The sequence below is a fragment of the Equus asinus genome, chromosome 5, assembly GCF_041296235.1.
Source record: "Equus asinus isolate D_3611 breed Donkey chromosome 5, EquAss-T2T_v2, whole genome shotgun sequence".
In the NCBI taxonomy this organism is placed as follows: domain Eukaryota; kingdom Metazoa; phylum Chordata; class Mammalia; order Perissodactyla; family Equidae; genus Equus; species Equus asinus.
In genome coordinates, this window is record NC_091794.1 from 112,231,407 (window position 1) to 112,247,578 (window position 16,172).

Here is a 16,172-nt window from a genome sequence, read left to right on the forward strand (position 1 = left end):
GGGACGCAGCAGTGAGCAAGCTGCCTGGGTCCCCTGCTGCACTGGGCACAGTTTGGAAAAGGAAGCCAGTTTGGCCAGGGGGCCTCAGCAGGAGGGTGGGGACAGGGGACAGTCGGAGAAAGAGCATCCTTGGGAGAAACTCCGTCTATCTATGGGGTTCCCTGGCCTGGAGTGGTCGAGCCTGGTTGTGCTGGGGCTCCTGTGCCAGGCAGGGTACTGACCAGTGCCCAGCTTACCTCCCGCCCCCGGGTTGCTTCACAGTGCCATGTGACCCTCCCGACAATCCCATGTGGTAGGAACTGCAATTGTTCCCACCTTACACATGGGGAAACTGGTGCTCAGAGGTGCAAGGACATGTCCTAGAGGCTACACGGTGGGATGCGTCTGCCTGACCACACAGCCTCCTCCAGGTGACATGCAGCAAGACAGTGCTGTCCAGGGTGCACAGGTGACAGGCGCCTCCACGGAGGGGTCTGTCCCGGACCCTTTCCTGGGTTTCAGGTGGTGCCAGGAACGTGAGCACCAGAGTGTGCTCTGGCCTCACCATCACTCACATGCTCCTGACAATGACGGAGACACTTATGTGCCTGTGTCCAGAAAGACTCTTCCCTGTGGGGTCCATATTTCCTCCGAGTCCGGCTGTCACTGGGGAGTCTAGGGCCCCACTGAGGGCGGCCATCCCAGGGCTGCTCTGTGGCCACCCCCAGGGGACAGGACCCCGGCCCAGTTTGGGGCTGACACACTGAGCAATTCATGCTCAGTATCTGGGCTTCAAGTATGGTATTTCCAATCATAAAATGTGTCATTTCAGAAAATATATGTGTCAGTTAAGTGTGCCCTGAGCCTGGACCACATGGGACATGGTTGTTCTAATAAACACGAATAAGCTAGTTTTCACATTAGAGAAATAACAGTTTCTAGTAGAAATGTGGCACTTTTAAAAGAGGTTAATTAATAAACAGCGGGTAATTGCTCATGGCACGTTGTGGCAGAGGGTAATTTTCATTTTCGAGGATGGAAGGGCCAACACCCCTCCCCACTCAGCATTTTTGTGTAATAATCACCTTGGCTTCACCTCTGCCTTTAATTTTTACAGCTGGAGCTGTTTATCATCACTCCAACTTTCACTAAAAAGGAAAAACTATCACTTAAACAAAGCCATTGAAAACTCAGCATCGTACATGGATTTCTCAACATAAATAAATCCTGCAAACCCGGAGCTGTTCTCTCTGAGTGATGTCACTCACTGAGGCTGCCTTCCCCATCAAATCGGCCGCGAGCTGTTCTCCTTTTGTGTGTGTGCTTTTTGCAAAATCAGGAAAGCCGTGCTGACCTCCTTGCTGTGCTTTTTTCTCGGCTCTGCCCAGGACACACAAAGGTCTCTCCCTGGTCGGCCCGGCAGAACCAGATCTAAATGGTGAAAACCGTTTCAACTGCACAGACTGTGTTTAAACCCTCTGCTTTGGAGTCATGAGTTCCGAGTTGAAAGACTGGTAAAGCTTCCCGAAGAATTTGGGCAGACCTCGGCAGAAGTTGAAGGATCTCTGGGTCTCTCAGAGCCTACAATAAGCCTGGCTGCAGGCCAGTCACGCTGAAATGAATGAGCAACGTGAAAGTCACCATGGGTGGGTAAATGAGATGTGGTCTCTCCGTACCATGGAGGAGTATTCAGCCATAAAAGGAACAAGGTGCTGATCCGAGCTCCCACATGAATGAACCTCGAAAACATCATTCTCAGTGAAAGAAGCCAGTCATAAAAGGCCACATATTGTATGATTCCAATTATATGAAATGTCCGGGATGGGAAAATCCAGGGAGACAGAAAATAGATTAGTGATCGCCAGAGCTAGGGGGGGGGCGGGGAGAAATAGGGAGGAACTGCTTAATGCGTACGAGGTTTCCTTCTGGGAAGGTGAGAAGGTTCTGGAACTAGATCGTGGGGATGGTTGCACAACATGGTGAACGTGCTGAATGCCGCTGAATTGTACACTTTGAAACGGTGAATGTTATGTGAATTATATCTCAATAAATCTGTTATTAAAAATATCACTACTGAGCACGCATGTTTAAGAAGTTTTATGCTCATCTGGAAAGCTATTTTCAAATTTTGAAAGGAGCACACAGCCAGAAGAGCATGTCACACGCACGTGCCGACCTGGAACGGCACAGCGTGAGCACCCGCCCCACACCTGGGTAAAGCGGGAGCCCCTGGCCATTGTCTTGAGAGCTCTCTGTGCAGACCCGGCCCTAACTGCCTGCCCTCCCACCAACCTGGAGGTAACCACTACCTGGTTCTCGTGTTAACTGTCTCCTTGACTTGGTTTACAGCTTTATGACCTAATACGGCTGCCTAAAAATGTGAGTCTAGCTGTAGAAGCTTCATCAAGTTGAAATGAATGAGGAACATTAAAATCGCCACTGGTGGGTAAGTGAGACGGAGTCCGTCCACACAATGGAATATTATTTGGACGTTAAAAGGAGTGAAGTTCTGACATAGGCTGCAACATGGGTGAACATTGCTGACATTTTCAGTGAAAGAAGCCAGATATTAAATGCCACATGTTGTATGATCCTACTTATATGAAGTGTCCAGAACAGGCAGGTCCGCTGGGACAGAACGCAGCTCTGTGGTTGCCTGGCTGTGGAAGGAAAGACAGTGGTGTCTCAGGCAGGTGAAGGTTTGAAGAGGAGATGAGCCAGACCACAGTCCGGCTCCAGTCCCTGGGCTTCAGCAGGAGACCCTCGGTTGGAAGCCAGCAGGAAAATGGGGCTGACCAAGTCAGTCAGGTGTCCAGCGGGCTGCAGTGGGGTTCAAGTGGCACGCATTCAGTGCACACTTGCTACGTGCCGGCATGGCCATGGGCCCCAGGGTAGCAGTGACCAAGACAGAGAGAAGCCCCCATCCCCCACGAGGCCCTCTTTCTCACCGGGAGGCAGCAACAGGCAGGACGCACAAGAACCTTGCAGAGCACGTTAGAAGGTCATCCACGCCGAGAGTAGCGAAGGAAGAAGAGAGCTGAGGAGTCAGTGAGGAGGGAGCAAGGCGGTGACACTTGAGCAGAGATGTGAGAGAGAGGAGGGAGCCATGTGCACAGCTAGGGGAACAGCTTTCGGGCAGAGGGAACAGTCAGTGCAGAGACCCTGAGGCGTGTGAAGGCTGAGAATTCTACATGTGGAATTCACCAGCTGAACCATCTTTAAGTGCACGGCTCAGTGGTATTAAGCACATTCACACTGTTGTGCAACCATCACCACCATCCGTCTCCAGAACTCTTTCATCTTCCCAAACTGAAACTCTGTCCTCGTTAAGCGCTCTTTCCCCTCCCCCAGCCCCGGCACCCACCGTTCCACTTTCTGTCTCTGTGGATTTGACTCCTCCGGGGGCCTCGGATGAGTGGAACCACACAGAACTAGTCCTTCTGTGATGGGCTTTTTTCACTGAGCACAGCATCCTCAGGGGCCATCCGTGCGGCAGCAGGTGTCAGCACTTCCTTCCTTCGTAGCTGACTGACATCCCAGTGTGTGGACAGACTACACGTTGTCCATCCATCCATCCGTCAATGAACATCTGGCTGCTTCCACCTCTGTCTGTGGCTCCTCTGAACAGGGGACCGTGGACCTCTTTGAGGGGCTTCTTTTGAGGGTGCAGCACTCCCTCTCACCCCTCTGCCTTCTCCCTCCCGAGGCTGAACTCCCTGAGGCCAGGTGGGGTCTGACCTGATTTCTCCCTGCTCCCCAGTGGGTGTGGAGGGGGCGCCCCCTCAGAAGACCCCACTAGTCAACAAGGGGACAATTTCGCCTCACAGGTGAGGATTTATTCACTTCCCTTCTGAAGCGTAACCCCGAGGGGTGCCAGGGTTCCCAGCTCCTGTCATCCCCTTGTCCTGGACCCCAGGAGGATGCGGGGGATGGGCGGAACCCTGCCCAGGTGGGAGAATTGGGAGCCTTTGCTGAGGACTTGAGGGCAGAGACTGGCCTTCGCCCACACCGTCAAGCTGGGTCTGTCCCCTTAAAGATGGCCAGGCTGGCCAGAGCCAGGGCATGGTCCAAGGGTTCCTGGCATCTCCTCTTGGGGAGATCCCTACATGGTCAGAAACCCAGCACCTGCTTCCAGTCCCTTGACCCTCACCCAGGCCAGCTCCTCAGCACCAGGCAGCCTGGAGGAAAGGAAGGCTGCACCCGGACCCCGGCCTTTGCTAGAAAGAACGGGCACTTGGGAAACCTCCCCAGTTGAGGTTCCTTCCCAGCACAAGGTGTTTAGAAGTGACGGGATGTTTTGAAGTGACGGGATGGGCTCGAGGAGTTTCTGCTCTGCTCATCAGGGAGACGTAACCGCCTGAGACTCGAGGTGCAGGCTCTACATACGAAGCCTGTGGTATGGAGAAGGGTTTCGTGAACACAGGCGGGAGGGCACCCGAGCAGGCACCCTTGTTGTGGAGGCAGCCCAGGTTTCAAGGGCATCACTTAGCTATTGGGGGCCCACAGTCAGGGTGGGCTCTGCACAGATGCATGGAGAGAGGCCTGCCCTGGTGCCCCTTGAGCACTGCGGGAAAAGAGTGTACCAGAGCTGCAAGGCCGTCTCCTCCAGGAAGCCCTCCTGACCCTCTCCAGCCCAGGAGAATATGCCTCTCTCTCCCTGCGTCCTCCAGGACCTACATGGACTGCAGTCATAAGCCCAGGCACAGCCCGGTTCCTGTGGGAGGGGATCACAGTCCTGACGCCACCGCCCCCCTACCGCCGGCAGAGAGAAGGGGCACCAGCAGACGCCCCTGTGTGGCTAGGAGGTCAGAAGAGACCTGTATGAAGAAGTAAACTGAGGCAGGTGCCCTCACGTTGAGTGCTCCTGGAAGTGGGGGCTGGGGTGCGGCAGCCTGAGGGACTGAGCAAGTTTTCTACACCGTCCCGCCCTGGGGCTGGAATGCGTCACCCTGAGCCTCCCCTGAGGGCTCGGCCGGTGCACCTTCACTTTCCTTCCTGCACGTTCTCTCAGGCCTTCTCCAGGGCAGGGGTCTGGGGGCTCCGCAGGGGCCTGAACATTCCCTGGTTCCCTCCAGGTCTGGCAGCCAGAACAGCTATGCGCCGTGCTGGACCACCCTGGGCGGAGCTGGCTCTGCCCCGATGTCCGCACTGTGTGGGCACACAAGGACCCCAGGGTCCACTCAGCAGGGCTCTGGCTCTGCCCGTGGCCAGCCAGGATGGGGCCACGGAGAAGATGTGAAGGGTGGTCTGAGGGGCCCCTGGGCCTGGCCGAGGACACAGGCCCTACTCCCCACCAGCAAGAGTGGCTATTCTCCAGTTCACTCCCTGGCTGCTCTCTGTGTCCCCTGCTGTCAGCCTCTTCCAGGGTACCTCCGTCTCTCACCTGCACTCTCACTGCAAAAGCCTCCTGGCCGGTCCCCAAACGTCTACCCCCACCGCAACCCTTGGGGTGTTGCCCAGAGGGTGGGCTTATCGCCTGTTTTATTTCCCTTTGTTCTCCAGGTCCTAGCAGAGACTGTGGCACATGGAAGGTGGTCAATAGTTTTGGATGGATGGATGGATAGATGGATGGATGGGTAAGTGGGAGACGGATGGATGGCTGGATATATGGATGGATGGATGAGTAGGTGGGAGATGGATGGATATATGGATGGATGGCTGGGTAGGTGGGAGATGGATGGGTGGATGGACCCCGTGCCCAACAATCCAAGGAAAGTGAGTTTCATGATGAAACTAGGAAGGAAGTGGGGAAACGACACCTAGAAGAGTGTAAAGGGGTCCTGGGGCCGAAAGGTTTGAGAAACACAACTCAAAGACAGGGATGTAGTCTGTTCAAGGTCACAGAGCACAGAGTGACAGAGCTGGCCTAGGACCCCCGATCTCCGTCCTCCCCATCCAGCCTCGTGTGGTGGTAAGTTTCGCCTTGACGAGCAGGTGGGGTCTGTGTTTCGTGTCCACCGTTGGCCTCGCCTCCATTCGCCTGCACCTGAAGGAAGCACAATTCACCAGGTCTGTCACTTTCTGGTCATGTCACCTTGGACGCAGGACCCAGGAAAGGAAAGATGAAGCCCACCTCCCAGCCGACAGGCTTGGAGGAGCCAGGGGAATGGTGGTCACGTCACACCCGTTCCCTGCCCCACCAGACACTCTGCCCTTCGCCCCTCATTCTGCTGAAATTGCTCTCCGGGGTCCCAGGAGACATCTGAATGACCTTTGCTCCATCCTCATTGTGTTTGTGCCCTGCAGCATTGCACATGCTCGTCCAGCTCACTCCTATAAATTGACAAGCCCTCCCCGCCGTGGCCTGGCTGAGACTCCTCTCTGTGATTGGGTCTTGCTGGGCTCCTGTGTCAGGAAAAGCCTCAAGTCTGGGATGTTCCACCGCGGACAGGAAGCCCCAGGACAGGTGCCCTGAGTGCAAGATTCTCCTATCTATCTGCCGTTTTTGCACACCCTCCCCTGCCCCAACACACACACAGCCACACGTTTCATATGACTGCAGGCACTGCCAGAACCCAGCTCTTCCCAGCCCCACGCCCGCATATTCTCTCTTGGGTGGGATCCTGACACTGACTCAGCAGGACCCGGCTGAGCCTCTGACCTTGCCCTGCAGAGGGAGCAGCCATGAGCTGGCGGGGGCCCTTCCCTGACCCACCCTGTGTTGGGGTCCTTGGACCACCTACGAGGCTCACAGGCTCTCACCCCAGCTGGGCAGAACCAGGCTCCTGTGGCGTGGGCTCTGCTGGGCAAGGCACAGCCCCTTCCAGGGTCTTTGGCCCAGCAGGGGACCCTGTGACCCACCAATGTCCCCTGGGGGCGGCCCGTGCTCTCTGTAAAAGAGGCACCGAGGCTCCACGGGAACAGCTGCCTGGCTCCAGGGTTTTTATGGGTTTGCCTTAAAGATTTTATTTCCAGAAAAAACCAAAAGCAATTAATCCAAATTACAGAGTAGTCATTTGCAATAATATTTGCTTTAAATATATGTATTTTTTAAAACCCCTAAGCTGTGAGCCTCCAGTGAGTTCGAGGTGAAGGACACCTTGAAATAATTACATTTTTTACTCGTTTTATGTTGTGAAAATGGCTTAGTCGATTTGGGGAAGAATTGTAAAATAGTCAGCTGACCCCTTTATGAAGGCAACGTTATATTTTTCTCCAAATTCTGCCAGAATAACCACACTGTGATCATTTACCCTCTTGCCTCAAAGGTGGACTCTTTCCAAAGGCGCCCCAAGCGTTGGTCCAGCTGCCTCGCACCCCAACCCTGGCCAGCAAAGGGAGCACCGCCCTCCCAGTGGCTCGCCTGGTGGGTGGCATTTCCCAGTGTCCAACCAGGAGGACAAGGGTCCAGCATGGTGGGCATCTTTTGCTGGCAGACAAGCCAACCACCCCATTTAGATGGGTGGCAGGGAGGGGACCTGGGGTTCACCTGCCCCCTCTGTCTCATGATGTTTGGGAACCTTATCCACTGGGATGAGCATAGCCCAGAGAGAGGGCAGCCCAGCCCAGCCCATCCCAGCTAGGGCCCTCTGGCCAATGAGCATACTAGTAAGAGGCTTGGACACTTGGAAAATGGGAATTTACTAGCAGATTAAACTGTGCTCAATGCAACATCAGAACCCTCGACTGGGCTGGGCCAGGATGCCTGGTTTTGGGGCCGGTGCAGCCACTGAGCGTCCCGGGACCTGAGGTAAGACCCTTCCTTTCCATTCCCCACACACATCACCATCCTCGTCTCCTCTCCGGATATTTGATTAGTAGATGTGTGCTCCCAGGATTCGGTTTGCCTTTTCATTTTCTTAAGAGTGTCTTTTGGACAAGAAACTTTTTAATTTTAGCAATATCCCTTTTTTAAAAAAATTTATAGTTTATACTTTTGTTTCTGTCCTGTTTAAAAAATCTTTGCCTAACTCAAGGGGACCAAGAGTTTCTACTGTTTCTCTAAGAGTTTTAGAGTTTTGGTTCTTGTGTTGGGATCCGTGATCTATTTTGAGCTCGTTTTCTCGTATGGTGTGAGGCAAGGGCGTGAGGTGAGACATTCGTCTCTGTGCTTATGAGTCTCCAGTTGTTCGGCATCATTTGTTGAAAAGTCTACGATTTCCCCGTGGAATTGCCTTGGAATTCTTGGCAAAAATTAATTGACCAAATACGTGTGGGTCAATTTACGAACTCTGTTCCAAAGATGTATGTATCCATCCTTTCGCCAATACCACACTGTCATGATGACTCCAGCTGTATAACAAGCCCTGAGATAGAGTATAAGTCTTCCAACTCTTTTTTTTCTTTTTCAAAATTGGTTAGGTAATTTCAGATACTTGGTGTTTCCACAAAAACATTAAGACTAGCTTTCCAATTTCTATAAGGAAGCATTCTGGGATTTTTTTATTGGTACGGCAGTGGGTCTATAGACCAATTTCAGGAACATTGTCACACTAACAATTCTGAACCTTCCAGTCCATGGACATGGTACACCTCTCCATTTATTTTGGCCTTTAATTGGTCTCAGTAATATTTGATAACTTTCTGTATGTGAGCCCTACACATTCTCTTTTGGTTTAATTGATTGCCAAGTATATGATACTTTTTATTCTATTGTAAATCTTTTCTAATTTCAATTTCTTATTGTTCGTTGCTAGCATGTAGAAATCCAATTAATTTTTGTGCATTGACCTTTTGTACATTGAGATCTTGCTACACTCATTTATTAGTCTTTGTAGCATTTTTACTGTTTCCTTTGGGCTTTCTACATAGACAGATACGCTGTCTGCATCTATTTCTTCTGAAGTGAGCATTGGTAGTTTGTGTTTTTTTAAGAAATTGATCTCTTTCATCTTAGTCTTCTTTTTTTTCTTGTAATGAGACCTTTTAATATCTACTCTCTTAGCAACTTTCAAATATGCCATACAACAGTATTAACTATAGTGACCATGCTGCACATGAGATCCCCTTGACTTACTGATTTTATAACTGAAAGTGTGTATCTTTTGACTCCCTTCACCCGTTACTCCCACCCACCACCCCTGCCTCTGGCAACCATCAATTTGTTCTCTATATCTATGAGCTTGGGTTTTATTCTGTTTTGTTTTTAGATTCCACATTTAAATGAGATCATATGGTGTTTGTCCTTTTCTGTCTGACTTATTTCACTTAGCCTAGTGCCCTCAAGGTACATCCATGTTGTTGCAAATGGCAAATTTCATTCTTTTTTATGGCTAAACAATTTCCATTGTGTGTGTACATATATATATATACATATGTATATGTACACACACGACATTTTCTTTATCCATTCATCCATCGGTGAATACTTAGGTCATTGCCATGTCTTAGCCATAGTAAATAATGCCTCAATGAACATGAGGGTGCAGATACATTTTTGAATTAGTGTTTTCATTTTCTTCAGATAAATACCCAGAAGTGGAATTCCTGGATCATAAGGTAGTTCTATTTTTAATTTTTTGAGGAACCTCCATACTGTCTTCCATAGTGGCTGTACCAATTTACCTTCCCCCAATACTGCACAAGGGTTCCTTTTCCTCCACATCCTTGCCAACATTTGTTACTTCTTGCCTTTTTGATAATAGCCATTCTAACAGGTGTGAGGTGACAGCTCACTGTGATTTTGATTTGCATTTCCCTGATGATTGATGATGTTGAGCATCTTTTCATGTACCTGTTGGCCATCTGTGTGTCTTCTTTGGAAAAATGTCTATTCACATCCTCTGCCCATTTTTTAATCAAATTGTTTGTGGTTTTTTGCTACTAAGTTGTACGAGTTCTCTATATATTCTGGATATTAACACCTTACCAGATATATGATTTGAAAATATTTTACCCATTCAGTAGGTTGCCTTTTCATTTTGTTGATGGTTTCCTTTGCTGTGCAGAACCTTTTTAGTTTGATGTAGTCCCACTCATATATTTTTACTTTTGTCACCTTTGCTTTTGAGGTCAGATCCAAAAACTCATCACCAAGACCAGTGTCAAGTAGCTCACCACCTGTGTTTCTTCCGGGAGTTTTAAGGTTTCAGGTCTTGAGCATTCAAGTCTTTAATCCATTTTGAGTTGACGTTTGTGTGTGGTGTAAGACAGTGGCGCAGTTTCATCCTTTTGCATGTGGCTGTCCAGTTTTCCCAAAACCATTTATTGAAAAGAGTGTGCTCTTGGCTCCTTTGTCATAAATTAATTGATCATCTTATTTTTCAAAGGTGTTGGCATAAAGTTGTTCATAGCATTCTCTTATTTTTTTTTTTTTTTAAAGATTTTATTTTTTCCATTTTCTCCCCAAAGCCCCCCGGTACATAGTTGTGTATTCTTCGTTGTGGGTCCTTCTAGTTGTGGCATGTGGGACGCCACCCCAGTGTGGCCCGATGAGCAGTGCCATGTCCGCGCCCAGGATTCGAACTAACGAAACACTGGGCCGCCTGCAGCGGAGCGCGCAAACTTAACCACTTGGCCATGGGGCCAGCCCCCATAGCATTCTCTTATTATCGTTTTATTGTCTATTGGCTTGGTAGTGATGTCCCCTCTTTCATTTCTGATCTTGGTAATTTGTGTCTTCTCTCTTTTCTTCCTCATCAGTCTGGCTAGAGGTTTATCAATAAATCTTTGCAAGAACAGGTTTTGGGTTTACTGATTCTTCTCTATTGTTTTCTGTTTTCTATTTCATTTATTTTTGTTCTTGTCTTTATTATTTTCTTCTGCTCACTTTGGGTTTCATTTTTCTTCATTTTATAGTTCTTGCAGAAGGGAACATAGATTGCTAATTTGAAATTTTTATTCTTTTTTAATATAAGAATTTAACATTACAAGTTTTCTTCCAAGCACTGCTTAATTGTATCCCACAAATTTCAAAATACCATGTTTTCATTTTTATTCAGCTCAAAATATTTTCTAATTTCTTTCGTGATTTATTTTTTGACCCATGAACTATTAGAAGTATGTTGAGGGGCCAGCCCATGACCGAGTGGTCAAGTTTGCGCACTCTGCTTCAGCAGCCCAAGGTCTTGCCAGTTCAGATGCTGCGCATGGACATGGCACTGCTCATCAGGCCATGCTGAGGTGGAGTCCCACATGCCACAACCAGAGGCACTGTCAGCAAGAATATACAACCATGTATCTGGGGGCTTTAGGAAGAAAAAAAAAAAGGAGATTGACAACAGCTATTAGCTCAGGTGCCAATCTTTAAAAAAAAAAAAGAAAGAAATGTGTCAGTTACTTTCTAAATGTCTGGGGATTTCCAGATATTGTCCGATATTGATTTCTAATTTAACTCTCTTGTAGTCAGATAATGTACTTTGTATGATTTCAGTCCATTTAAATATATTGGGCCTTGTTACATGGCTCAGAATACAGTCTCTCTCGGTTACTGTGCACCTGGAAAGAGTGTGTAGCTTACTGTCGTTGGGTGCATGCACATTTAGGATCACTATGCCCTCTTGAAGGAGTAGCTCCTTTATCATCATGAAATGTCCTTCCTTATCCATGGTGACTGTTCTTTTTCTGAAATAAACTGTTATTGATGTTAACATAGCAGCTCCTGCTTTGTTTTGATTGGTGTCAACATGGTGAATCTTTTTCCATCCTTTTACTTTTGACTTATCTATGTCTTTTGTATGTAGAGTGGGCTTCACGTAGACAGCATATAGTGGCGCCTTGATTTCTTTTTATCCAATCTGACAATTTCTGCCTTTTAATTTGAATGTTTAGGCCATTTACATTTAATGTGATTATATATATTGTTGGGTTTAAATATATCATCTTACTATTCGTTTTCCTATTTGTCTTACTTCTTTGTTGTTCTCGTTTTTCTACCCTCCTGAATTAAATGGATGTTTTTAAATATCTATTTCACCTACAATACAGACTTATTAGTTATACTTTTGATCTTTAGTGGTGGCTCTAGAGTTTATGACATCCATATTACATTTATCAAAATGCTTTCATATAATTCAAACCACTTCAATGTCATGTAAAAACTTTACAAGAGTGTGCCTCCATTTCCACTCTTCTGACCTTTATGCTACTGTCATACATTTTACTTCCTCATCTTACAAACTTTTTAATATGTTGTTATTTTTCCTTTGAGAAGTTATGTTTTAAATTTTTAAAAATTAATTTAAATGCTGTTATAGTTACCTACGTATTTATCATTTCCAATATTCTTCATTTCTCTGTGTAGGTCCATATTTCCATCTAGTAAAATTTTCCTTCTGTGTGAATATTATTTGACGTTTATTATAGTCCTGGTCTGCTGACCATAAATTCTCTCAACTTTTATTTTAACCAAACTATTATTTATTTTGCCTCATTTTGATAGATATTTTTGCTGGGTGTAGAGTGCTAGGTTGACAATTTTCTTCCTTCAGTACTTCCAAGAAGTCTCTCCATCATCTTCTGCTTTGCATAGTTTCTGTTGAGAAATTTATTTATGTACTTTGTTCATTTGTACATGATATACCTTTTATTCTCTGGCTACTTGTCAGCTTTTCCCTTTATCACCTTAGCAATTTGATCATGATATGCTTTGGCATGGTTTTCTTCTTGTTTTTTTCTGCTTGGGGTTCATCGAGATCCCTGGATCTGTGAGTTTATGAGTTTATTCCATCAGATTTTGAATATTTTCAGCAACTATTTCTTCAGATACTTTTCTATTCTTCCTCTCTTTCCTCCCCATCAAAGATTTCAATGACGCGCGTGTTAGACTGCTTCCTATGACCCCACTGATCCCCATTGCTTTGTTCATTTCTTTCAGTCATTTTTTCCTCTGTATACTATTTTGGATAATTTCTATTGCTTTCTTAAAGGATCTCATTGATTTTTTCTTTATTGAGTTTATGATAGTTTACAACATTGTGAAATTTCAGTTGTACATTATTATTTTTCAGTCATTTTATAGGTGTGCTCTTCACTCTTTGTGCCCACCCCTTTCCCCCCTGCCCCCTGGTAACCACTAATCTGTTCTCTTTGTCCATGTGTTTATTTATCTTCCACATCTGAGTGGAATCATACAGAGTTTGTCTTTCGCTATCTGGCTTATTTCACTTAACATAATACCTTCAAGGTCCATCCATGTTGTTGTGAATGGGACGATTTTATCCTTTTTATGCCTGAGTAGTATTCCATTGTATATATATATATACCATATCTTCTTTATCCATTCATCACTCGATGGGGACTTAGGTTTCTTCCACATCTCAGCTATTGTGAATAATACTGCAATGAACATAGGGGTACATGAGTCTCTTTGAATTGCTGATTTCAAGTTCTTTGGATAGATACTCAGTAGTGGGATAGCTTAGGTCATATGGTATTTCTATGTTTAATCTTTTGAGAAATCTCCATACTGTTTTCCATAGTGGCTGCACCAGTTTGCACTCCCACCAGCAGTGGATGAGGGTTCCTTTTTCTCGACAACCTCTCCAACATTTTTTATTTTTTGTCTTGGTTATTATAGCCATCATAAGAGGTGTAAGGTGATATCTTAGTGTAGTGGTTTTTTTTTAAAGATTTTATTTTTCCTTTTTCTCCTCAAAGCCTCCGGGTACATAGTTGTGTACTTTTAGTTGTGGGTCCTTCCAGTTGTGGCATGTGGGATGCCGCCTCAGCGTGGCCTGATGAGTGGTGCCATGTCCGCGCCCGGGATTCAAACCGGCAAAACACTGGGCCACCGAAGCAGAGCATGCAAACTTAACCACTTGGCCAGGGGGCCGGCCCCTTTAGTGGAGTTTTGATTTGCATTTCCCTGATGGTGAGCATCTTTTCCTGTGCCTATTGGCCATGCATATATCTTCTTTGGAGAAATGTCTGTTCATACCCCCTGCCCTTTTTTTTTTAAAGATTTTATTTTTCCTTTTCCTCCCCAAAGCCCCCCAGTACATAGTTGTGTATTTTTAGTTGTGGGTCTTTCTAGTTGTGTCCCCTGCCCATTTTTTGATCGGGTTGTTTGATTTTTTTGTTGTTGAGTTGTGTGAGTTCTTTATGTATTATGGAGATTAACCCTTTGTTAATATATGTGGATATATGATTTGCAAATATTTTTTCCCAGTTGGTGGGTTGTCTTTTCATTTCAGTCCTGTTTTCCCTTGCCGTATAGAAGTTCTTTAGTCAGATGAAGTCCCACTTATTTATTATTTCTATTGTTTCCCTTGTCCAAGAAGACACAGTGTCTGAAAAGATCCTTTTAAGACTAATGTCAAAGAGTGTACTGCATATATTTTCTTCTAGAAGTCTTGTGGTTTCAGGTCTTACCTTTAAGTCTTTGATCCATTTTGAGTTTATTTTTGTAAATGGTGTAAGAGAATGGTCTATTTTCATTCTTTTACACATGGCTGTCCAGTTTTCCCAACACCATTTGTTGAAGAGACTTTCCTTTCTCCATTGTATGTTCTCAGCTCCTTTGTTGAAGATTAGCTGTGCATAGATGTGTGGTTTTATTTTGGGGCTTTCAATTCTGTTCCATTGATCTGTCTGCCTGTTTTTGTACCAGTACCATACTGTTTTGATTACTGTAGCTTTGTACTATGTTTTTAAGTCAGGCATTGTGATGCCTCCAGTTTTGTTCTTTTTTCTCAGGATTGCTTTGGCTATTAGGGGTCTTTTGTTGTTCCATATAAATTTTTGAATTCTTTGTTCTATTTCTGTGAAGAAGGTCGCTGGGATTCTGACTGGGATTGCATTGAATCTGTACATTGCCTTAGGTAGTATGGACGTTTTAGCTATGTTTATTCTTTCAATCCACATGCATGGAATGTCTTTGCATCTCTTTATGTCGTCATCAATTTCTTTCAGGAAAATCTTGCAGTTTTCATTCTCCAGGTCGTTCACTTCCTTGGTTAAATTTATTCCAAGATAGTTTATTCTTTTTTTTTTGCAATTGTGTTCTTGAGTTCTCTTTCTGTTAGTTTGTTACTAGAGTACAGAAGTGCTACTGATTTATGTATGTTGATTTTATACCCTGCAACTTTGCTATAGCTGTTGGTTATTTTTAATAGTTTTGCTATGGATTCTTTGGGGTTATCTATATATAAGATCATGTCATCTGCAAACAGTGAGAGTTTCGTTTCTTCATTGCCTATTTGGATTCCTTGTATTTCTTTTTCCTGCCGAATTGCTCTGGCCAAAACCTCCAGTACTGTGTTGAATACGAGTGGTGAGAGTGAACACCCTTGTCTTGTTCCTGTTCTCAGGGGGATGGCTTTCAGTTTTTGCCCATTGAGTATGATGTTGGCTGTGGGTTTGTCGTATATGGCCTTTATTATGTTGAGGTACTTTCCTTCTATACCAATCTTATTGAGAGTTTTTTTTTATCATAAATGGATGTTGGGTCTTGTCAAATGCTTTCTCTGCGTCTATTGAGATGATTGTGTGGTTTTTATTCCTCATTTTGTTGATGTAGTGTATCACATTGATTGACTTGTGGATGTTGAACCATCCCTGTGTCCCTGGTATAAATCCCACTTGATCATGGTGTATGATCTTTTTAATGTATTGCTGTATTCTGTTTGCTAATATTTTGTTGAGGATTTTTGCATCTATGTTCATCAGTGATACTGGCCTGTAATTTTCCTTCTTTGTGTTGTCCTTGTCTGGTTTTGGTATCAGGGTGATGTTGGCCTTGTAGAATGTGTTAGAAAGTGCTCCATCTTCCTCGATTTTCTGGAATAGCTTGAGAAGCATGGGTATTAAATCTTCTTTGAATGTTTGGTAGAATTCTCCAGAGAAGCCGTTGGTTCCAGGCTTTTATTTTTGGGGAGGTTTTTGATTACTATTTCAATCTTTTTACTTGTGATTGGTCTATTCAGATTTTCTATTTCTTCTTGATTCAGTTTTGGGAGGTTGTAAGAATTTATCCATTTCTTCTAGGTTGTCCAATTTGTTGGCATATAGTTTTTTGTAGTACTCTCTTATAATGTTTTGTATTTCTGTGGTATCCATTGTAATTTCTGCTCTTTTGTTTGGGATTTTATTTATTTGACTCTTCTCTCTTTTTTTCTTAGTGAGCCTGGCTAAGGGTTAGTCAATTTTGTTTATTTTCTCAAAGAACCAGGTCTTTGTTTTATTGATCATTTCTACTGTCTTTTTTGTTTCAATTTCATTTATTTCTGCTCTAATTTTTATTATTTCTCTCCTTCTACTGACTTTGGGCTTTGTTTGTTCTTCTTTTTCTAATTCTGTTAGGTGCAGTTTGAGAT